Raw genomic sequence first — 23,825 nt, 5'->3', positions numbered from 1 at the left:
TGAAAACCAGGGCTCTCCCCACTCACCCAAGCCCAGCCCACCTGCAGGAGGATCAGAGCAGGTACCACCACTGTTCTCTGCCCATGTGTGCTGGGACCCAGCTGGGTCAGGCAGGGGACATGGGGACAGCAAAGCCCAAGTGATGTAGCAGAGCATTTTGGCACCTCTGAGCAAAGCCAGCCAGGAAAGCAGGCACGTACAGAAACCTACTCCAGCACTCCCCAGTTCTCATCCAATTATGATATAATTCTTTCCTCTCCCTAAAGGATTAAAGCAACAAAGAGGGAGCACAAAGGGAGAGGTGGGAGGACTGCAGCAGCATGAGGGAGATGAGAAACCAGGGGCTCCTGCCTTTGATGTTTGGATGATCACATCATTGCAATTACTATGTCAAGGGCTCTGCAGTGTCACTGGTAAATAAATCATCCACAAAAATTAAATGTGCAGGGAGCTTGCACCACTAGTCACAGCGGGTAAAAATGAGAAGAGAGAAGTCAAAGCATTTCAAACAGAGGAAAAACTCAAAATGCTAGGAAAACAAAGTAACATTTTGGATTATTTCTGTAACAAATATAAAATCTCTGTAGATGCCTGTACAGGAAAGATAGAGACTTTAGATTAATCTACTGTTCTTTGGGAAATTAAGCCATTATTTAATAATGTGTAGTCTTGTTGCAGACAGAGGGAGGATAAAGAACTCATTTGTCTTGCACAAGAAAGAATCTGGCACTTGATACCTGTCCTGATATAGCATTAAAAACTATGCAATACACTAATTATTCTCCTTCATCACAAAAAACACCTGGGTCTTCCCTCCTCCCCTCCCCTGCTGCCACAATGAGGTGATTTGTGCCACACCACAATAACACAGAATTTCACACCCCACTCTATTTCAAGAATGATCCAAAGTAAAATTCCATCCCAAGCACTCGGTGATCAGTTGATTTGAGTTCCCTGCTATGGCCGATGCTCATTTCCCAGATGAGTTAACAGATCCATACAAAGATGTTTGCTCAGGATCGCTGGTGCCAGGAGCAGGCAGAGCTCCCACCCACCCTCCTCTCCCCTGACAGAAACCCCCAAACCCCACCGAGCAAAGGGAGCACTGCAAACACCACTGGCAGCACCTGAGAACAGATGGGATGGAGCAGAATGAATGACTGACAGACATTCAGCCATTCTCTTTCCTCTCATTCAGTCTCTCCAGGCTCAGCCAAGCCCAATTTCTTCTCAGCTGTCTGCCCTAAGCTGCCTCATCCTTCCCTCCATGCTCTCCCAGCCCAGAGGTGCAGCTCCAGAAATGCTTTCTAAATGCCTGTTTTGCAATTCAAAACATCCCTAAACTGTTCCATCAGCTCAGTATTTGCCTGTAATCCCCTTTGGATCTGAAATGTTTATACAGTATTACTTGCAAGATTTAACTCAGAGATAATTAATTCAGTTCTGTGATTTTTGGCTTCGTTTTGATTTTAGGACACCAAAAGAAAACCTTTGCTTGAATCAAAGCACTTAGAAATCTGACAAACCGATTTACTGCCCTGAAGAGACCTTTTTTTTTTTAATACAAATTGGTTTCACTTTTACCCATCCCCATTTTTGTTTAAACCCACCTACTGATGGTGGGAGCACAAATTCTAAAATCACATGCTCAACTGCTGTATCATGTTTATTTTAATCAGAGCCTATCCCGTTCTAGTTGCAAGTATTTAAAGCCCAGAGTTGGAGTGGGAAAGCAAATTAAAATGAGGAAAAATCAGTAAAAGTGATGGCACCCACCACCATGAGCAAGCACAGCACGTGTCACTGCTCTCAGGGCAGGGGATGCAAAGGACTGGAGGGAATGGTTTCTGACTTCCAGAGGCAGGGCTGGATGGGATACTGAGAAGAAATTCTTCTCTGTGAGGGTGGTGAGACTGGCACAGGGTGCCCAGAGCAGCTGTGGCTGCCCCTGGATCCCTGGAAATGTCCAAGGGCAGGTTGGATCAGGTTTGGAGCACCCTGGCAGAGTGGAAGGGGTCCCTGCCCTTCGAACCAGATGATTTTTCATGTCCCTTCCAACCCAAACCATTCTATAACCACAAACCCACTATCTATTGGCTGAGGTTGGTCACAACACACAATAGAAACAGTTCCCTTTCATTAGAATTTGTTAATTGTGCTTGTGATCTTTCATGCCATGCTTTGCTGTCTCCAGCAGTATCAGTAAAATGCTCCAAGTCTGAAAGAAGTCTTTAGCTACTGCCAGGTTGAAGCACCTGTTCCTGCAGCCCCAACCTCCACTCCCCTGCTATCCTTTCACATGAAATCTGACACTTAAGTGCCATCTAAAGGGTCTCCAACTGCCCTTCAGCAAGAGCAACCAGCTAACACCACTGCTTCCCTGCAAGAACTGTTTAAAATTCCTGCACCCCTCATTTCTCAGACTGATGCAGCACCAGAGTTGTGAGTCTTCCCACCCACATGACCCCGTGTAGCAGAATGCTCCTAAAAAGTAATTTATCCTCAGAGCAGAGTCAGGAAAACCTTGCCTGACAGAAGCCTTATTGCTTATAACTCAACACGAGTTAAATTTTCACAGCTATAAGTAAACATTATTTCATTTTACTAATAGATCACAGATTGCTTTACAAACAATCAGTGAATCCTCACAGATCAAGCCACAACAAAATAATGATCCCTTCACGTCTAAAAGAGTAAAACATACCTGACACAAGCAAAGGGAGGGTGTTTCAGATTACTGCTGTCCCACTGGAAGCAGTGGGTGGGAAGTCACTCACAGATTTCTCTAGTCCTTAGCCCGAGATGTGACACAAACCAAGCCCCTCACAAACTTTACAGGGGCTGTGTCACACCAACTGAGAGCAGCTCAGCTTGAGGACCAGCACAGCAGACTAAGCATCCCAGATGGAAAACACATTAAAAGCTCCAAAACCCTCCAAATGGCCTTGATCAGTTTTCCCCAATGGGACTACTTTTGCAGAAAAAAATAGATTCATTATTTATAGCAGAAAAGAAGGTGGCTGACGGCAGCTGAGGATGCCACTTTGGATTTAGCAGATATTTTTAAAGTAAAAGCACTGGAGAAAGAGAGAACATGAAAGAAATTTCAACGTAGCTTTAAATTTCCTGGTTTTAACTGTATGCCACAATTAGGGTAACACAAATAGAATTGCAGTACAATGCTCCTGCGAGCAGTCTTTGGGAAGGGGATGCTCTGAGCTCAATCTCCATTTGCTATCCTGAGTGGCTTCACAGAAATCAAACTAGGTATTCTGCACAGCCAGATACCTTCAGCCAGGCTCAATACTTCCTCCCAAACGCTTTAAATGTTTCCCCCAGTGAGAAGTATGGCATATGAATTCAACACAGTGTTTATCCTATTCCTCTGCCAGAGGAAGAGAACCAAGAGAAGAGCTCACTCCCTGTATTGCTCTTATGCATCACTGTCAGCAATTGCATAGTGAGACAAAGTCCTTTCAAAAAAGAAAAAATCCAAATGTCTATTTTGGGAAATTCTCATCCATCACATAGCATTAGAGATACTGAAGGAACTCTGGCTTTATGTGATTTAACACGGAGATTTGCACCCCACCACACCTCCTGATTTTACAGTCTTTGGTAGCATTATGCTTTGAGGTTCAGTAGCTCCATGTGGGGCTTCTATTTAAAACCATCTTTACTGCACGAAATTTTGTTACATGACCTTTTTTGAAAAATATGTTTTTGGGGAGAAAAGGTATCAGATGACTTGCTGACGTCTGAGACATGCAGATGCAATGGGCAAAAAGTACAAATCCTGCTGGTTTGACTCACAAAAAGGCAGCCTCTTGAAGTTTAGAAATACAGAACATCAAATTGTAGAGAGGAAAGAATAGTTTAAATTAAAATATTAAAAATCCACATCTACTGGCAAAGGCGCAGGGGGAAAAAGACAAGCAAAAGGTGGGAAATTCTTCCTTTTAGCTTACGTGGGTAACATTAAAATACACACACACACATAATTACTCAGATTTTCCCCTGGGAACCCCAAATTTATGCCTGGTCTGTACAAGAGGACAACACAGCTGTGACAGAGAACAGACCTGTAATTACGTCTCTGTTGTGCCATCAACAAGCCCAGCATTCATGAACACACACCCCCAGGGACACGAATCCCTCACAGACACAGCTGAAAGCTCATGTATCTCCTGCTTGCAGCCTCACCTTCTCCTGCATTTCATTTTGGGTTTGATTATTAGATGCCCACAAGCACCTATTAAATAGACAGAAGAAATCCTGGCAGGGCAAATCCCAGCGCTGCTGTCAGACAGGCCCAATAACCCAGGAACAGACTGCAGCCGAGGCGTGCAGGCATCCAGGAGCAGGGATCCTGCAAGAAATGGCACTTGCTGGCCTTGGTGGCACTCTGTCTGTCACTTTAGTGGCACTTGCTCCCCACTGTTTGCACTAGAGGTGCAAAGCGTGGAGCTGCTGTTGTGGCAGGAGGTGCAACACCCATGGAAGTGTCTTTTAAACAAGGGATGTTTAAGGGATAGCCCAGGTAAAACCAGCCCTCCTGAGGTCTCTTTGGAGGGGAAAACAAAATCCCAGCCCTCTGTAAATCAGGGGCACAAGGAGCTGGAGACCAGGTGCAGCAGCAAGTGAATGTCACAAACTGTCCAAAGCAGGGGAGATTCCCCTTGTCCCCAGGAGCTTGTGTGGGAGCAGGAGGGGCCAACACCTGATGCTGGGCAAGTTGCTCATCCACCTGGGCCAGGCACTCACCCCCAGGGCAAAGGGACTGTCCTGAAATGTTAAATCTCCAGGGCAGAGCGCCACAGACATCAGATGACACTGCAAAAACAAGAAGTGGATTTTCTGTATTTTCTACAGCACCATCATATTCCTCATTTCTTGCCACAGTGACCTACCCACCTGTGCAGGCAAAGGACACCCATTACCAACAAATCAGAACAGTAATGAGCTTTCTGCCCCAAAAAAAACCACATCTAGCCATTCAACAAAACACCCAGCTGCAACATTTCTCTGCTGCTTATATTCCTTACCCTGCCCTAAAGGAAGGAAAAGGCTGTGAAATGCTTTCTGGGACATGCCCTGCAATATGCAACCACTGCTCCTGGGCCAAGGAGCTGTCAGGAGAGGGCTGACCTGCTCTTCATAGCCATTGACATGGGCAGAACACGTGCCACAAACATCCTCATAAAACAAAACCCTTTTGGAAAAATCAGTGCTTGCTGCTCTTGCCTCCCAGGAGAATATACCTTACATAACCTGCGCTGGTTCCCATTGCATGGCAATAAAGTTTCACATCCTGTAAATACACAGCTAGACATGAAAATATCAACTCATTTTGTGTATCTTCTCACTCTTCCCTTTACAGCCAGTGCCAGCACCATGTAATTCAAACACTGTGACTTGGGATTCCTTTCTGGCAAGTGCCCACACTAAATTTAAATCAGGCAGGCTTGGCCTGAAGCCAGCCTACAGAAGGTGAGTTTTCCTTTGTCTCAGTAACTTAGGAAGCAAAACAGCTACAAAGAGAGCCAGAGACCACACTGTGATAAGGATGAGGAGGTTGCAGGGGGAGAAGAGAGAAAGATTAATCTGAAAGTACCTTGTAACAGTTTCCAAAAAGAGAGCCTTAAGCAAGGAGGGAAAAATTGGCTTGAGAGCAAAGATTGTATGCAGCTAGTGAAATAAATGGGAAGATTTCCAGTGAGTGGATCACTGAAGAACAGCAGAGCCATTAAGGAATCTGTATCCCCAGAGCTGCACACCATGCCCAGCAGCATCAGGATAATGTGGTCATAACTCAGAGAAGCATCAGCAAACAGCAGTTTTCCTACTCCCTGTATAATTTAACAAAGGCACAGACACTGCTCTGTCATATTTCTCCTCCCTCAAAGCAGTAGCATTACTTGTTCTGGGGTTATTTTGGTGCTGGTTTGGATTTTCTTTAAGAGAGATCTCTGGATTAAGGAACCTTTTTATTTAAATAGCAGCCCAGGTTCATTGGTTCAGAGCAACCCTGAAAGCCAGATAGCTCCAAACAGTGTCAGATTTCAGTAACAGCTTGAATGAGAACACCTTGGCACACATCCTGCACAACAGCATCGCTGTGCCTGGAAAGCCTTGAGAATTCATACCCCATTTAACACTACCAGGAATTCAGTGGTCAGTTTTCAGAAATACAGGGACATCAGAAGATGACAGTCTCCCTACACACAAGGCTGTGCCACCAACAGAGCCACCTGCACAAGTAGCTAGATTTATGGGAATTCCTGGAGAGCAGCTGTGCAGTTATTCCTGCTCACAGATGTGCTCCTGCCCACCCATGTGGGCTGTGCCCCTTCACCTGGGACACACCACCAGCAGGTCTTTGCCTATTAAGAGATGTGGCTTTTAAAGTGAGGCAGTGAGAGAGGTTGTTTTATAAAGATCATGTTTAATCCTGGCTCAGGGCCTACATTTACAGCCCCTTTTGGAAGGAGAGGACTGAGATCAGTATGTCTGCCAGAGCTCACTTGAGGTTGAGGGGGGCTCCGTGTGGTGGAAATTTTTTTTTTTTAACTTGTGCTTTTAAAGAAAGGTTTAGTAGTTTCTTGTTGTTTGGTTTTAAGGTTGTTTATTGTAAGTTATCTAAAAAGATTGTCTTTTGGGGCTGCTGCAGTTTGCTTAGCAGCTTAGACAAAAGCACATATACCTCTAGTTATTTTCTTTGCTTTTTGTCTTCTTTTTTTTTTTTTTTTTTTCCTTGCTTAGGGTTGGTGATATTTTTTATATGGTATATTATGTGTTAAATGTTTATAGTTTTTCTCTAATGCTTATTATTTACATTAAATGGTGCTTTTTTAATTTAAACTAATTTGTGAGTGTTAACATTACTAAGAACATGGAGGTAAGGAAGAAGAAAGAGGGAGGACAGGACAGACTTAAATCTTTCTATTTTAAAACTTTTGACTCTCATGTACAAAACTAAAACTCTTTTGTATAGGACTTAAGACTCTCCTATACAGTATTCAAAAATACTTCTCTTTACTTTGTGACTACTTCTATTATAATATCTAAACTTTTGTGACTTCTTGTTCTTCTTGTAAGGTTGGTAAATCATTTTATGGTTTAAATTTAAAATCACAGCTGTTTCCAGCTGCCTGCCAGGGTCTCAAATGCTTCTGACTTGGACCCGGAACATCTAAAAATGTCTGAGGGACATTTTGAGTTCCAACACAGGTCTGCAGCTACAGAGCAGCACTGGACAAGTACCTGCCTGTCAGCTCCCCACAGCCATGGGGATTCCTCCTCCTCCTCCTCTGCTATTTGCATTCATTTCATGCAGCACCAATTCATCCAAAGCTCCTGCTGTACCACACTCTGATCTGGGAGCTGCACCCATCCCATGGCCACCCTCTGCCCAGCTGCCAGCACCCCAGGAGCGCTGGGATCCCCCAGGAAAAGCAAGCCAAGGCTTGCCTGCAGGTGAGAGCACCTACAGCCACTGGAGGTCATGTGCCAAGCTCCTGGCAACACCTCTCCTCCAGGATTTGTCACCTCCCATCTCATTCTGAGCAAGGAGAGCTGCAGAAAGAGTGAGCTCAGGTGCAGCACTGCCTGGCAGTGCCCATGAGCAGCCCAGGCTTCACCCAGAAACAGGTTTTTACCCTTGTGTTCAGAACAAGGGGCAGAAGCTGTGTGCACTGCAGAGCTCTGCATGCATCTAATACACAGCCAGCTCGATGGGAGCAGTTTTTCTTCTCCACATGGATCTTTAAGATCCACCTTTCTGCCCAGCTGTTGTTTTAAGCCAGAGCTTCCCTGCTCACAACGTAAAACCCAAATAACCTGCACAGCAAAAATGAGAAGATAGCCAAGGCTGTTTTCCAGAAGTGGAGCCTCAAACCCTTTCACAGACAGGCAGATGTTTTCTGGGCAGGCATCTCAAATGAGCACCCCCCTACTCATGCAGAAGAGCTCCCCTTACCTCCTCTGCATGCACCAATTTCATCCTACTTGTGTGCACAGACAGGAATCAGACTGGAAGATAAGAATACCCTGGCAGGGATATTGCCTGCTTTATTTATTCAATAGCTCCCCGAGCCAACTAGGGCTTTGTTTGCTAAGCAATGACAGACTATTCAAATTATGCTTATTAAAACCATTCAGTCAAGACATCATGCCTTTAGAAATACTGTTTGGTTTATGTTACAGCTATTTTTTTCTTCCCCCTTCCTGAATTCAGCAATTCAGATTGTTCCTCCAGCAAGCCAAACACACAGATTATTAAATTCTTGCACCTCCAAAGCATAAAGGCATGCCAATATTTGGCCTTTTTCAGAGCAAGGTCTGAATAAATTGGAGTTTTACCAGGACTCAAAGACATTTGGATACTTCTGGACACAAGCCAGTTTCTAACCAAGTTGAGAAAAATCTTCTTGGGAAAAACCATCCCAACACACAGAGAACTTTTGAAAATCAGCTCATGAAGGAGATGGTGCTGCCAGGAGATAGGTATTAAACCACCCACTTTATTCAGATAATTTCTACAGGCTTCACTCAAGACTTTAAATTTTGTATAAAGTTTTCATCACCTTCACACTGGCAAAGCTGAACAGGCATTTAACACAAGAATTTCGTGGTAGTGAATAGCAGCACAGGGGCACTAAATCACAAACATCACAAACTTGTTAACGCTCCCAGGCAATTGTACCCAGTCAAAGGTGCTTGTTGCCTCTCATTCAAACAACCCCTGTGGTTTTATTGTCTGGGAAGAGGAGTACCTTGCTTTGGGACAGAATTTCTTGGGAAGCAGTGTCTGGGACTGGTTCTGTGCCACAGGTAAAACCACCCAGATCCCTTCTCAACACGGGATCTTTACTCTTCCCCACTCGCCCTCCAGCCACCCCATTCGTGTTTCCAGCAAGCTGTTGGATTCTATGCAGTAAAATAAAATATAAATCCCGTGGTGCCAATGGAGTAACTGGCCTGGGACCTGTACAACTGGGACAGGCACATCCTGCCTGCACCAGAGCTCTGCCCAGCTTGGAGGGCATTCCTGCAGACAGGAGCAGAAAAGCCAAACAGGAGCAAGGCAAAGAGCTTCTGGAACTGTTTTGACAACAGTTGAGAACCACCACACTCTTGTGTTACCTTTAACAAGATTCTCTGAGTCAGCTCCCCCCTTCAGCCTAGAGCAATCTTCACAGCTTTTTTTACCTTAAACACAGCATTCCCTATAGGCTGGGAGCTAATTTATGGCAATTCATTAGGCTGTTCTAACTCGGGCAGCAACAATTCATGCTGCAACTTTCTCAAATGAATTCTTCTCAAAAACACTACCCCACCCTGGCAAAATGTTAATTAAGGATCCTTTTCCCTGCTCTCTGAAGATCACAGGGCAGATGCTGTCAGACAGGTTTGCTTTCTGTTATTACCAATTCCAGCAGCAATTCACCTCTCCTAATCCCATTCTGAGTATCAGGCACTCACACAGACATTAAAATGAAATAAAGAGGATTACTGTAACCACCCAGGTAGCACCATTAGTTGGGACAGAGCTTGCACAGAGGACAAGGCACAACTGAACGTGTGAGGATGAGTTGCTCTCCCTAAAACCTGGAGGACATGCTGTTCCTCTGAAGTCCTCCTGGACTTCCAAATATTTGCTTGAGGTTTCCTTTAAATGCAGAGTTTCCTAGTGGAATGGCGAGCACGCAGAGCACATTCCTCTGCTAAGTGTCTTCTTCAAAATTTGGGTAAATACCAGCACATTCCTGCCCAGCTGACACAAACAGCTTGGATTCCAATGGCAGGAGCAGAGTCTGAAAGGACAGCTATGGCCTTGCTGCTGGTTTTCACCAAAACCAAAGACACAACTGATTTTGTGCTCTGTTAATCAATGTAATTAATCTCCCCCAGTGAACACATTTATCCCAGTAAATGGTTGCTCTAAACTGTATTATTTAGACAAAAGGGGAGCTGTAACCATGCCAGAAGGTTCTTATAGTTTAAAAAAGTATCCTGCATGTAAAAAAAGCGATTATTTGTCTTAATGAAGCCATTGCTAATGTTATATTAGTGTCATGTTAGTCCTGAGAATTTACTGGACAGCGGTAAATTTGAATTTAATTAAATTTTTCTTCCTGTCTTTCCCCATCCTCCCTTTGGACATGTGTGTCACAGCTGCAGAGAAATTGCTGGCTTGAAATAATTGCCCAGTAAAAAGGCAAATGCAAAACTTTCAAAACCTTTTGTCCTTGAGAAGGGCACAAAGCACCATCAACAAATCCCTCAGAATCCTTCCTTCCACCAGGGTAAGGTGCTATGCCCTACCCAACATCCTGTTTAGGCACAAAAAAATCCCATTTTTGAGCAAAAGAAAGTCACCACAGCCCAGAAGGTAAGTGACACATGGACACTGTAACAATACAGATGTATTTCTTACATCCCAAGACAGTCATTAGGAGATGCTAATGTTGAGGAATTGCATTAAAACTACAAAAAAAGTCCACCCCCTTGGATCCTGCCAGTATGGCTGGGCCAAGATTAATCTGCCTCAAAGCCTCTGCTCTGCCCTGAACACTCTGCTGGCTTTTCAAGGGGTCTGGCAGGGATTTTTATCTCCAAATCCCCCATCACAGCACCCCAAAGCTGGCTCCTACCTGCTTCCTCAGCTCTCTGTACCAAGGAGTTCTCCTGCCTGCAGGTTTGCTCCATCCAACATCTGCCATGGGTTTTCTGCACTGTGCAAATCTCCTTTTTCTTTGCTGTTCATCTGCAGCCCTGGCCTGTGCTGTAAAGAGCCCCTCCACTCAGAATTGCAGCCCTTAAACTTATTTACTCTGAGTTATTACACAAGCTACAAAAAGCTACTCACATAAGAGACACCTAAACCAAGGAAGCTTTTCAAGCAGATCTTTCCAACTCCTCAAAAACACAGGAACAACAGATTTTGCTTTTTTTTTTTTTTATTTTTCCATTATTTTTCTCCATATGCACAAATATCTTTCATATTCCATGCAGAATTAACCTCCGAATTTAAAGTCACAAGCCTTGGGGACCACCTCTCGCATTCCACAAGCGAAGGTAAGGCTTGCAAAGGCTTGCAGAATTTCAGAATTTCTCAGGATTAAAAAAAAAAAAAAAAAAAAAAAAAAAAAAAAAAAAAAAGGTGTTACGATGAGCTAATTCCAAAAGGCCTTTCCTTCTTTTTCTGGGGAGTAAATGATACTACAGTAGCATGAAAAGCAGCATCAGGACTAACCCTGCAAGCTCCAGCACCCAGACAAAGCCTGGCAAAGAGCCAGTGCTGTCAGAGACTGAACGGGACATGAAAAGTCTCTCCAGCCTCAGGTGATGGGCACTGCTGCTGAAAGCAAATCTTCCACCTGTTTTAGCCCCAGAGAAGAAAGCAGACTACACACAGGTGTTATCATTCATCTCCTACAAACTTCCTCATCAGACATCACCTCCTCCTCCCAAACCTTTCATTCTTGTCCAAAAGCATTATCAGCTGCTTTGGGCAGAGAGTGTTATCAGACATCTTTTGCTCTACAACAGGAATTTCCACTCCTGGCTGCTCTGGGAGGTGCAGCAGCCCTGAAACCCCTCCCCAGGCTGTGGTTTGATGGCTCCGGGGCACAGGACTGGGAAGTGCTGCCTGGGGATGGTGCCAGGCAGAGAATCCCCCCTCCCCTCCATCCAGAGCTCACACACACCCCGGGCACCTCCTGAGGCTCAGCACTGCTCCACATGGCACCCACAGTGGTGCTTTTGAGTTTTGCAGAGGGAGGTGACAGGCACAAGTGATAAACAGCCAGGAAAATCCATTTTAACCACTTTAACCACTTGATGATCTCGGCACCCTGGTGAAGCAGCACCAACACCCCTTTGGTACCAAATACAGCAGAAGCACACGTGGTTATAAAATACACCCTTATGCCCTGCTGGGCCCTGTAGGATGCTCAGAGGAAACAAGTACCCCATTTCCCCCTTATTCTCTCCAGTTCATTGTGTAAAGCAATCTGTTTCTTTCAGAAGGGTGAACAGGCTGCTGCAGGACCATCCCAGCAGCACAGGCACCTCCAGCAGAGGCTGTGTCAGACCCACCAGTATGTTCTAAATGGGAATGACTGGAGTTCATACCTCGGGCTCCATCTCCTCCTCCTGATTTTAAGACTAATCCTGTGAGAAAGGAACCAGGATCTACATTTTTGCAAATAACTTACTGGCCATTTCCTCTTGACTTGTGGTAATTCTGCACAGCCCCACTTTGCAGCCTGAGGATACAAACCCATGTGGGTAAAGGGAAGCTCATACCTAAAATCTGGGGGTGTGAAGGCCAGACTACAGTGCTCTGCAGGTGTGGAGAACAACACAGCAAGGTCAGACTGTACTTTCTGACCTTCCTCCTCTACTCTGCTTACTCCCACCTCCCTGCTGTGCATTGATGGCACTTCCCTGCTCCACCACTGAGTAAAGTATGCCCACTGTTGTTTAAGATCAGCTGTTACAACACACCTGGCCAGGCCAGCACACCTCATTTAATCCGGGGCTCCAAGTATCCAAGATTTAAAAGGCTGGACTGCAACTTAGAAATCACTGACACATTAAAAAAAAAAAATTAAAATGCAACTACTGGCACCTCAAAGCAGAGGTTTGAGCCTGCAACCTTCGTAAGGCACATCTCTAAAAGACTCATCATACAGGAGTTAGGAGGCAAGTCCCAGGCTGCATCCTCCCACCCTGGGCAGCCACATCTCTCCCTGCACTTGCACAGCTGAGAGAACAGAACACATCTCCCAAGCTTATCCTCATGTTTTTGCACGAGCAAGGGCAAGGAATGACACATCTTTCTTTGCTGATACAAAGAGCCATAAAAGCAAACACCTCTCCTCTCCCCAAGCCTGCACCCTCTCAGCACAACAATGGCCAGACCTGGAATCTCAGGTTACCTTTCACTCACCTGGACTTCCTGGGTGAGTTTCTAAGGGTGCAGTGCCAGGCAGGTCATTCCCTGCAGCATTTCCACGCTGCTGCTCCCCACCAAACACTCCTTTGGTCCCTCCTCTGCCTGCTCTCCCCAGCTCAGTCCCACCCATGGTTCTTCTCACTCGATTGGTTTTGTGTTTTGTTGTGTGGGGTTTTTTTTCCTTTTTTTTCCTTTTTTTTTTTTTTCCCTTCCACCACATTTTATTTTAGGAGGACAGGACTACAGAGCACCACCAGTCTTCAAAAACAAAACCAAACAAGTAGAGCTCTGCAGAGGAAGTGCCAGACACGGAGTCTGGCACACAGCACACCCTGCCACTCTGTACTCCAACAGCAGAGCTGGAGACAACAACTGCTAAAGCAAACTGGGAGTCTGACTCCTGGTGCCACTGAAATCCCACGCAGCTCTGTTGGAGATGACACACTCAAATATATCTGAATAAACATTTGTATCTCAGCTGCTGCAAAGCCCAGGCTCCATTCAAGTATTATGGAGGAGTTTGGAGCAGGGAAAGGGATTTCTCAGACAGGGAGAAGAGGTGTAGCTTGCCCCAACAAGTATGTGATGCTCTGACAGGGTGTAACTACTGAAAGACAAGATGTTAATGCACTGCTAACAGAACTTTCTGTCATTAAGCATCAAAGCTAGGCACACTGGGTTAAAAAAAGAGGTTCAGGCTGAGAATGAGGAGGTTAAAATTAGTCCAAACACCAGCTCCCCTGTGTTTAAAGTGGAAAGAACCAAGTCAGCAGCCAAGTTAACTGCAGACAGCAAGAAACCTTCAAAGTACTCCAAGACAGGGTTAAAGATGGATTTATACACACACAGCAAAGACCCTTCTCCTCCCTTCCAAACCCACCACACGCCCACATGGCTCTGACCCACATCCTCCCTTGACTGGGGGAGGACAATCAAGAAATCTCCATCCCTAAAGACCACTCACAGTACATCTAAAACCACCCCTCCAGTGTGTAGTACCAAAGCAGTGGTCACTAAAACCCTTAAAGATGAGCAAGGGTTGCACAGGAGAAGCAAGATCTTGTATGATCCCAGTAACCCCCAGTATGCACACACCCTCCTCTCTTCCCTCCCTTCACTGGCAGGCTGACATGATGAAGCCCATGGTTTTCTCTCCTTCCCCAGTGATAATCAGGGATCATCTAAGGGATAAACTGAACAAGCCTTGACTCTGGTGTGTTTATCAGGTTTGTGCCATTACTTACAGAAACAGCTGGCCAAGTTTCCTGGCGTCTCCTGAATGCCCCAAACTAACACAACATAATTACATCTCAACTTCATTTCACCTTCTGGTTCATGGAAACCCATCAATGGATGACTCCCGTTTCCAGCAGATACTCACAGTGATTTTCTTGTAAGTGCAATGAAGGCAAAAACACAGAAAAGGAGCTCTGCTGCTGCCAAGAGAGGCAGTCACACGGTCAGCACTAGGAAATACTGACAGATAAGCACATAACTCTGCCAGATAATGCATCAGCCTCGAGGCTGCCAAGCAGACACCTCCTTGGAGCTTCCCATTTTTGCCTCCCATGTAAGCAAAATCAGGTGGGGCTGGAGAAGGGTTTAGGAAAGGTTACTTCTCAAAACTTTCTCTTCTACACAACAGTACAGACCAATCAGAAAAAGATGCAACTGATTTTAAAGGTGTTGGAGACAACAGCACAGTTAGAAGAAATTCTGTTGCCTTGGTTTAAAAAAAATTTTTTTTGGAAGTGAGGAGGATGAACCAAGTCCAGGCATTCAGAATCTGCATTGGCTACACAATACATACACATCCCTCCAACCCACTAACAAGGATGCTTACAATCAATGCCAGTTGTGTTTTAGAATGTTAGATTCTATGAGCTCTCTGCTAAGCCTTTTTGACAGTGGAGGAGAAACAAGCGATTTGAAACACTTGGTCTATTTTACCATAAAATTGAGTAATATGGTACCCATTAGAAGGATTCCTACTGCAGCACATCCCTGTACAGTTCCCACACTTCTCAATTCTGCTCCATCTGCAGCTACCCTATGTGGTGTACTCCTGTTACTGAGAGAGTTTATTCAGATTTTGGTCATTTAAAATTTGTTTTTAGCCAGGCCCTGCTGTCAGGCAGCATTCCTGCAAACAAAGGCACTTCCTTGGTATTATGCACAAGAGGGAACTCGGTGTCTGGGGAGTTAAATATGGTTAAATTGCTGGATCTGCAATCCAGAGGGGTTTGCAGTTTGTTTTCTAAACAAGGAACTGAAGTCTAAACGAAGACAGTAGGGATGAAGTGTGAGAAGAAACTAAGAAGTGCTGTCCATGCTCTAGAGACAGCCTGGAGATCCTCCCAAGCTCCAGACACACATTTTTCCATCATTATCACCCTCAGAAACAAACACCATGATAAACCATGTCAATGTTTAATCTTAAACATGCACGCCCATATTTTTTTTTTTTTTCTTTTGAGATTTAAGACATTTTACCTTTATAAGAACTGCTTTCTTTCCTGGTTGGACTCAGCCCCTTGCACAACAGCTACCAGATGTGTACATCTGCTTTCCATAACATCCAAGCAGGGCTGTAGAGAAAGAAGGATGCAGGACCCGTGTTCCCATAACCTGTGCATTTAGCACTGCAATGCCTCCAGAGGAATTCTGTCTCATAAAACCCATCATGTGCTGTGATCTCAGCCCAAGGCTGCATTTCAGATGGCAGCTCCTTCTGTGCCATAGTCCATAACAACGACTCTGCCTAGCTGCTCTCCTCTCCTCTCCTTTCCTCCTGTTTTTCTAAACCCTTCTCCAGCTTTCCAACCTGAGTTTTCATCCTGTTCTAAGGCATCCTCCTACTATATCTATCACCCTCTACCCCTTCCTTATGTTAAACCCAAGCACAGAGTGCAATGAGCATGACCAAGAAAAATCATTCCACAGGTTCTGACTACAAAGCAACAGCCTCTGCCATGTTCTCAGGGCCAGGGCAGGCTGACTACAGTGAAAACACTCCCCAGAAAAATCCACTGGCTATTTTTATTGCTTTCCAGTTTCCTTCTAAACTAGACAAAGTGGTCCCTGTCCCCAGATACTTCTAATGCCTCTCCAAATGTTTCTAGGGCTGGCTGGGAAAGAAGGGAAAGGATGTCCAACTTCTGCTGATCTGTTTAACACACTGCTTAAAAATAATTGAATATTCCAGGCATCTGTTTCCTAATCTTATCCTTCACTTCAAAGAGGGGAAAAATCAGCCAGATCATTTATTCATAAAGCTGGAACACCTGGCAAATGGTATTTCAGTAAAACTGCAATTTCATATCTCTAAGAGCACATAAATATAGTATTCCAGTGAGGTACTTATTTAAAACTCCAGGCCAAATTCTGGTCTGAAGATTCCCACTCACTTCAGGAGGGTCATGATTTTGTCAATTTGACATCTTTTCTTGCTTGATTTTCCATAAGAATTTTCAGGACTGAAAGCCTTGAAAGCAGGGTCTTTCTTGGGAAGTTCTTTGCAGACAGAAAAGTTCTATGAGATCTTTTATTTTGACACCACACAGCAATAATAACCAAGACCACGCAGAAAAATGTGTCTGTGTATGTGCTTTGTTTCTGCTTTCAAGTACACTGGGTTTGTTTTCAATGCAACACGAGGTAAATGGATTTGTTTCTAAACCATCTCTCCCCTACACTGGGATCTGAAAAAAATAAAGGATTAATTGTATGAAAGAGATTTATATACAGGGAGATTAACCAGCCTATGGAACTCTCTTTCAAAGGAACTAAAGATAGCTCAAACATTAGCATGAGAAAAAGTGTAGGGCTACATTTTTTACATATATTAAAGGGTTTTACATGCCCATCTCCCACTGCAAAGGCACGGCCACACAGCAGAGGCTGCCCAGGCTGTGACCACTGGAACTGATCACTGCTGATCAATAACTTCAATAATCGATCACCTGCATTCTCCGAGGCCAACAAGCAGCAGGAGAAATTATTCTTTTGGCTCAATAACTCGACCACGCCACCTCAACACATACCTAAAGGGTCTGAAGAAGTTCAGCTTCCAACTTGAGGAGTGTAGCAGTGATCAGTCCTGTCCTGGCAGAGGAATGAAGGACCTGGCTGGTTTAGGCTTCATGCATTTGAGTTCTGGGACATCTTGGAAAACAGTCTGGGACAATAGTTTTTATAATAGTTTATTAAATTGACAGATAACCCCAGTAGAACTGTTTTCTTCTACCCCTTCAGCATCCCCCTTCTTCTGCACTGAAGTTTTGACAACTGCAGAAAATCTGAAGCTTTTGTCAGCTCTGCATACAGCTGACCTACTGAGAGTTTAGGCTCTAAACAAAGAGGCCGTCACATGAAAGTATTTCCTTTCCTGACACTGCCCTGTAAATAGTCTACACAGAAAACAAAGGACCAAAATTACAGCTTGCATGTATTCCATGTGCACTATATGTTTTTCAAAAATTACTGGAATTCTAAAGGAATTATGGTTTAAAGGCTTGTTCTGTTGCTTTAAATAGCAAAAGAAAACAAAAATCACTCCTTTCTCTAACCTATATCATTTAAGCACAGAACTGTTAACCATTGCTGAAAGCACTGATGCATTATGACTTGGGGCAAGAGGAAGGCTTAATGCTTTGAAATGGCTGCAACCAAACAATAGCAGCTTTGCCTGTGGGTTTTCAACATTACATTGGAGGCAAATTTCTCAGCCTGTTCAAAAAATAAGATATGCACGCTCCAAACTAGCCAAGGAATTGTTCCTACTAAACATTGTCACTACTGGTGACATACACTAGATAAGGATGTAAACGATGTCCTGCGACCTATTTCCTGCCCTTGACTCTTGACTGAGTCATTATCTTTAAGTATTGACCAATCTTGCAGCATATGGCATGTGCTGGTTTATCTGAAGCCTGATTACAAATGTGAAGGTACAAGCCCAAGCCTCCCATCAGTCCTTCTTGTGATGATATGGTGGTCTAAAAACCTTGATCTTTCTTTATCTCCCTTGCAGTGGTGTGTGCTCTGCAGCTGCCCTCAGCTGCTCAGAAACCCTTAAAGCAAAATACAGCTGCTTTATGAAAGCTGTTGTCTGCAGGCAACTCTTCACAGTCACTCTGCAATCAGTTTCCATGCTAAGCACAAAAACTGGTTGACTGTGATTATCTAGTTTGAAATAAACACAACAGGAGTCAAAACACAGTATTAGCCCCTTAGAGAATTTGCTATTTTATTCTTTATGTTTTGGTATATAATCCAAGAGGAAAGGCCTGAAATGTGATTTAACCACATGGTTCTCACAGCAAACCAACTGAAGAAGAGCTGTAACCTCCATTGTCACACAACAAAACACACAATGCCTTTCCTTCTCCATGGCACCCTTGGAAGGGGTGACCAAAGCTGGCTCCTGTCCTGGTGTGCCACCCAGCTCAGACCTCAGACAGAGCCTGGTGCTGCTCCTGAGCTGGACCTGTCACCTGAAACCAGCACAGACTGCAAGGGGCACTGAGCAGCACCAGCACTGTGCAGGAGCCAAGCCTGCAGGAAGGATCTCAGCTCCTCTCACCCATGGAACTGGACTGGATCCAACCACTAACTCAAATATATTCCCAACAGGAATGAGAATCTACACAGAAAATACAAAAAATCAGTGGCCTGAGCATGGTGTCATTGTTAAGTCAGGCACTTGCAGTCAGATGAATAAAGCAAACACCCCTTCAGCTTCGTTCCTCTGGACACTACAGCCAGGCCAGGCTTATAGAAAGTAGTGCCACCCTCTAGGGGATGCTACCTGACAACCTCAGGGCCCAGAAATAATTTAACACAAATTAGAGCTCCTCTTCTACTGGTTTCCCCAGCTTGGCCTGTGTGCACCTAAGTAAAAGTGTTCTCTGAAGCCTGGGATTGAACAGCTCTGCAGGACAGCCAGGGCACACTGCTGTCCAAACCCCAGTGATCACCAAGTCCAGAGGACACAGGAGTGCAGGGTGCTAATTCAGAGCTACCTTCCTGTGCCAAAAATCACACATCAGCCCACTCTCAGGAGTACAACCAAGGTTTCCTTGGTTTCCAAACAGCCACGACTCCCCCCTCCCTTTTTGCTACTCTTCATATTCCTGTAACTGCTGTAGCACAGCATCCTGGGAGGGGAAAAAAAGCAAACAAAAGACATTATAGCCAATTTGTATGGAAAATCAATTAAGTTCAGACATCTCATTAACCTTCTAACCTGCTTATCCCCCAGCTTTAATTTACACTGCTGCTTGCAAATGGATTTGACACATTGGCCCACCACTTCCCTGGGAAGGTGCAACAGGCACGAACGGAGTTCTTGGATCCCAGAATACTCCATTTATCCAGGTCCTTCCCTCCCTCCTCCCTGCCATTCACTCAATGCTAAGAAGCACTGGGGGAAGAAAATAGGATACAGAAAATATGCAAGAGCCCTTTCAGAATCATGTAAGCCCTGCAGTGGGCCTCCTCTTTTTTTTACCTTCTGTTGCTTTAATTACCAGAAACTGTGAGCAGAATTGCCTAAACCAAGAATGCCCAACCATGGCCACATCAGCAGAGTCCCACAGTGGTGGCAAAGCCACAGGACTCACAGGAGTTTTCTCACACCACACTTCTCTTCCACACTGTCACAAGACTGAACCAGGTAACACACATTGAAAAATCAGTCATAGGTGGTGTGTGGAGTTCTGGTTTTTTTGGGGTTTTTTTGGGGTTTTTTTATGTTATAGCACAAAGTCTAAGAAAGCCACGATTACTGTAGCTGAGATGCATTTACAACCTTTACTCTGGGGATCTCTACAGTAATTCCATCTCACTGCCCAGAAAACACCCGGCTTCAGAGAGCACAACCCCAGCATTCCCACAGGAAACCACAGGAAAACGGTCACCTGCATCTAAAACCTCAGTAATTCGTTCACTCCTGTCATTTTTCATAATTATGGAATTCCAGGGCTTGTTAACACACTGAAAGGTTTCTGTACAATCTCTTTTGACTAAGATGACATGCATATTTCTAATGGACTGAGGAGCAAACTCTTAACAAGGGTTTTCACATGTTCAATACAGCAGAATCAAACTAAAATAATCAAGTCTGATGTGGCTGCATCCATTCAAGTCCAAGGGAATCAGCAAGATGAATCTCCCTGTAAAACACACCAATCCTTGAAATCCATGGTGTTGCAGGAAAGACAAATCTTTCCAAGGCATCTTTTTGGTAACTTCTGCAAATAAGCTCCTCAAAAGGAGGAAAAGGGACAGCTTCAAGAAAGCAATTTCTAAAAAAACAGAGAACACAAGTGAAAACATGTACATTTTTCTAAACATATGTTCCTGCCTCTGTATGAGGCAGGCATAACTAAAGCACTGCAGTCTTCCCCAGCCTGCAGACACAGCTCTCCAGCCAGTCCCCTGCGGCTGCTCAAAGATTTCCCAAGTTATAGCCAAGTAAAAATTGATTAAAGCCCTGACTACTTCACTGCAGCTATTGGGAATCCAGCAAAAGTTACAAGAATGAGCTCAGCTGCTCTTTGCTTCCCATTAGGCAAAACTCTAAATAAAGGCAGTGCTTAAAGAACACAATCCCCTAAAGGAAAAAATCAACAGCCCCCCTGGCAGCAGCTGTGCTCTGCCCTGTTCCAGCAGAGACACAAATACTTTCATATGGATCTGTGCCTGAAAAGCAGCACAGCACAGAAGGTGAGGAGGGCTGGACCCTTGTGGAGACGCTGCTCTAACAATCTCCTAACTTGCTCTCTCCCTGGATCTCACCCTCTGGCACTCTCAAACTTGTTTCCAGGCACGATATGTTCAGCATTAAGTTTTCAGCCGCATTCAGCAAGGCTGTGCTCATTTAGCCAAGGACCCACCTAATCCCATCTATATAAAAAAAGGCAGCAGTGAGGTCAAAGGTAAAGAATTCCATTATTCTATATCATAGCAATGATAGGCTAGAAAGCTCAGTCTGAACGCACACAGTGCTCAGTGTAATTGAAACTGGTATCAAGTGCCAGGCAGCCAGAAACCTCATCCCGGTTATTCAGCACGTCCTGAGTGAAAGTTAATTTCAATTTAGTTTAAACCCACGGAATGGAAGTCAAATTTAAACACTCAAGGGAAAAAGAAAAAAAGGCGATTTTTCTCAAAATAGGTAGATCTGGACTTAAAAATGCCATGGGGGAGAGGGAAGATGCCTGTCAGGGTATCAGTTCTGCAGAGAACCCGCGTTAAGGACGGACGGAAGAAGGAGGCGAGAGGAAACACACGGAGAACAATACTGGGAAGGGGCTATTCTGGGCAAGAAGGAGAACGCGAGGCCATCCGGGCAGGGAAACAAGTGTAACAAAGGCAGAGGAAGGGTTTCCTCGCTCCGCAGGCAGAGATTTGCCTGCCCACATCCCTGACGGACCCTGCCCCGGGCTGAGCCGGCGCTGCTCCGCTCCTTTCTCCAGAGGAATGAAGGGCAGATACCCGGAGCTGTGTGTCTGCGCTGCCCGGCAGAGTGAAAGATGCTGGGGGTGCCCCACGGAACGAGGCTGGGGATGCTCTCAGCCCCCACAGCCAGGTGCCGGTCATCTCCCCAGCGAGAGCAGCTCCCATCGGCGATTCCCAGCCCATCACAGCATCCCATTGGGAATTTCAGTCTCCCCGAGAGACTCCGGCTTGGCTTTTCCTGGCGGTCCCGAAGAGCTCCTCCAGAAGACGCCGCACGGGGATGTGCCCGCTCGCAGTGCCACGACGGGGGGAACGCTGAGCATCGCTATCCATCCATCCATCCATCCATCCATCCATCCATCCATCCATCCATCCATCCATCCATCCATCCATCCATCCATCATCCCTCCATCCATGCCCCGCCGGAGAACAAAGCACCGCCCTTCCCCGCCCGGCCTTACCTCGGCGGGGGCTCCGCGCTGCGGGCAGCCCGGGCTGGGGCTGCCGGCCGAGCCCAGCCCGGCCCCGCCGCCGCATCCACCCGGGGCAGCCCCGGCCGCGGCTCCGCAGCGCCCGCCCGGCGGGGCAGGGCTTAGCGCCGGCCCCGCTGCCCCCCGAGCAGGGGCAGGGCGAGGGCAGCTCCGCCCCGGGTGTCCCTGTGCCCCCCGCTCCCACCCCTCGGAGCTCTCAGCCCGCCCCGCTCAGCGCAGGGGATGCGGCAACTCGGAGCGTCCCGGTGCTCAACTTGGGCAGGAGGGATGCTCCAGCCCCGCTCCCCACCAACACGAGTGGGCACCGGCGGCAATTCCCCCCGCGAGCCGCCGTGGATCCTCCCCTGCCTTTGTTTTGCTCCCAAGCTCCAGCCACAATACCGACACAAGCCGCGTGTCGCGTCCTCCGAGGTGATGGATGGTGATTTCTCCGGGGCGATGCTAAAAGGCTGACTTTCTACCTCTGTTCATAAGGAGGCTTTGTCATCCTCGCGGTGTGAAGCAGAACAATAAGATGTGTTCAGGAATACCCATGCTGGTATGTTACAAACGGGCTGCTAATTACCATATGGAAATGAGCTGCCTAAAGTAATGAATCGCAGCCTGGCTATTGTTTGGGGGGTGTCAGATCAACTGGAGGTGCTGGCAAGCGGTGCTATAAACCGGGCTCGCCGTTGGCAATAAACAGCAGCATAGCGAGTTCTGTATATGCCACAAAACAAATCACTGCAGCTAAAACAGCACTTGTGTGGCGAAGAAATTCACTCTAGCATTTTGCAATGAATGGGTATTCTACTATTCCTGGAGAAATCACACAACTCTTTGTTCATTCATTTGACCAAAATTAAGAGGCTTACAATATCCTCCTAGGAAAAGGAGATTTTTTTTTTATGGCAATTGAATTATATCAAATAATGGTTATTAGCCCCAGAAACACAGGGTCTTCCTATTTATCACATCTACAGACTGCAGTGCCAGACTACCTGGTGCTTTTCTGAAAGCAGAGCAATAAACACAGCTTGACTCTCAAACATATTTTGCATTCATCTCCATCTCCACTGCACAGCATTCCCTGGCTGTGTCTCACCCATGCCATTTTACAGCAATGATCTCTTCGTGCTCTCCTGGTACTTGCTGCATCAATCACGATAATGATGCTCATTCTCTTGCCTCTCCTCCCTCATCACTGCTTGCACCCCAGGGCCCCAGTGCCTGGCTTTTGCTCCATCTGACTTTTCTGGTGTTTTCCTTTCCTTGAGCTCCTCTGGGGTTGTGGTTTGGGCACTGAGAAATGTTCCCACGTATTTCCCACTGCCAGGAAGGTGACAGCGTTTGCCTGTTCTGCTCCAAACTGGCACAAGTCAAGAGCAATGCCAGAACAGCTTTAGGTCACCAGGTATTGTACTTCACCACCCACAGCTTTCTCCTGTACTTTCTGTATACTGCAGCTCCCTTCTGCCTGTTTTACTGCAAGTTTCCTGCACATTTATGTGATAGAAAGTTTATCTTCTCCCTAGAAATACCAAACATATTATTTTAGCTATGTATATCTCTGTATCAGTAGTTCATCCCTGTCTGATTTCCAGATACCATCAACCACCAACTCCCAGTGGGCTCTGTACAGCAGAAGATGAACTATTACTACACAGTGTCTCTAAAAAGATTGTTTTATATCACAAGAAATCACTGCCTACTACCTCAGCCATCCCCTCCTTCCTGCATCTAATACTTCATTAGGGGAAATTACACTGACAGATATTTTGATGTGATGTATGCATCCATTTACCCTCCAAAAATAATCCTAAATCAAAATCTAGAGGCAGAGGAGCAAGCTTCCTCTGAGCAGAAAAGGTCAGCCAATATTTATAGGGGCTGAAATAAACGCTCTTTATCTGGTTTATAGCTGC

The 23,825-nt window shown here is 45.6% G+C and overlaps 1 protein-coding gene across 2 annotated transcripts in view; it reads right to left on the bottom strand.

Annotated features, from left to right (window-relative positions):
• The window catches only part of FRMD4B (FERM domain containing 4B), a 125,813-nt gene extending 103,489 nt beyond the window's left edge, over positions 1–22,324 (bottom strand). Inside the window, exon 1 of one of the 2 annotated variants that reach the window (XM_072934924.1) lies at positions 22,300–22,324. The gene's annotated coding sequence lies outside the window, so the exon portion shown is untranslated. Of the gene's footprint in view, positions 1–21,888; positions 22,050–22,299 lie in introns of those variants that run through there. The other variant, XM_041718750.2, reaches the window with a different exon arrangement.
• Positions 22,325–23,825: the final 1,501 nt, after the last annotated feature.

Source organism: Taeniopygia guttata, chromosome 12 (genome assembly GCF_048771995.1).
Source record: "Taeniopygia guttata chromosome 12, bTaeGut7.mat, whole genome shotgun sequence".
NCBI lineage: Eukaryota > Metazoa > Chordata > Aves > Passeriformes > Estrildidae > Taeniopygia > Taeniopygia guttata.
The sequence above is the reverse complement of the archived record's forward strand: the minus strand, read 5'-3'. Positions and strand labels throughout refer to the sequence as shown.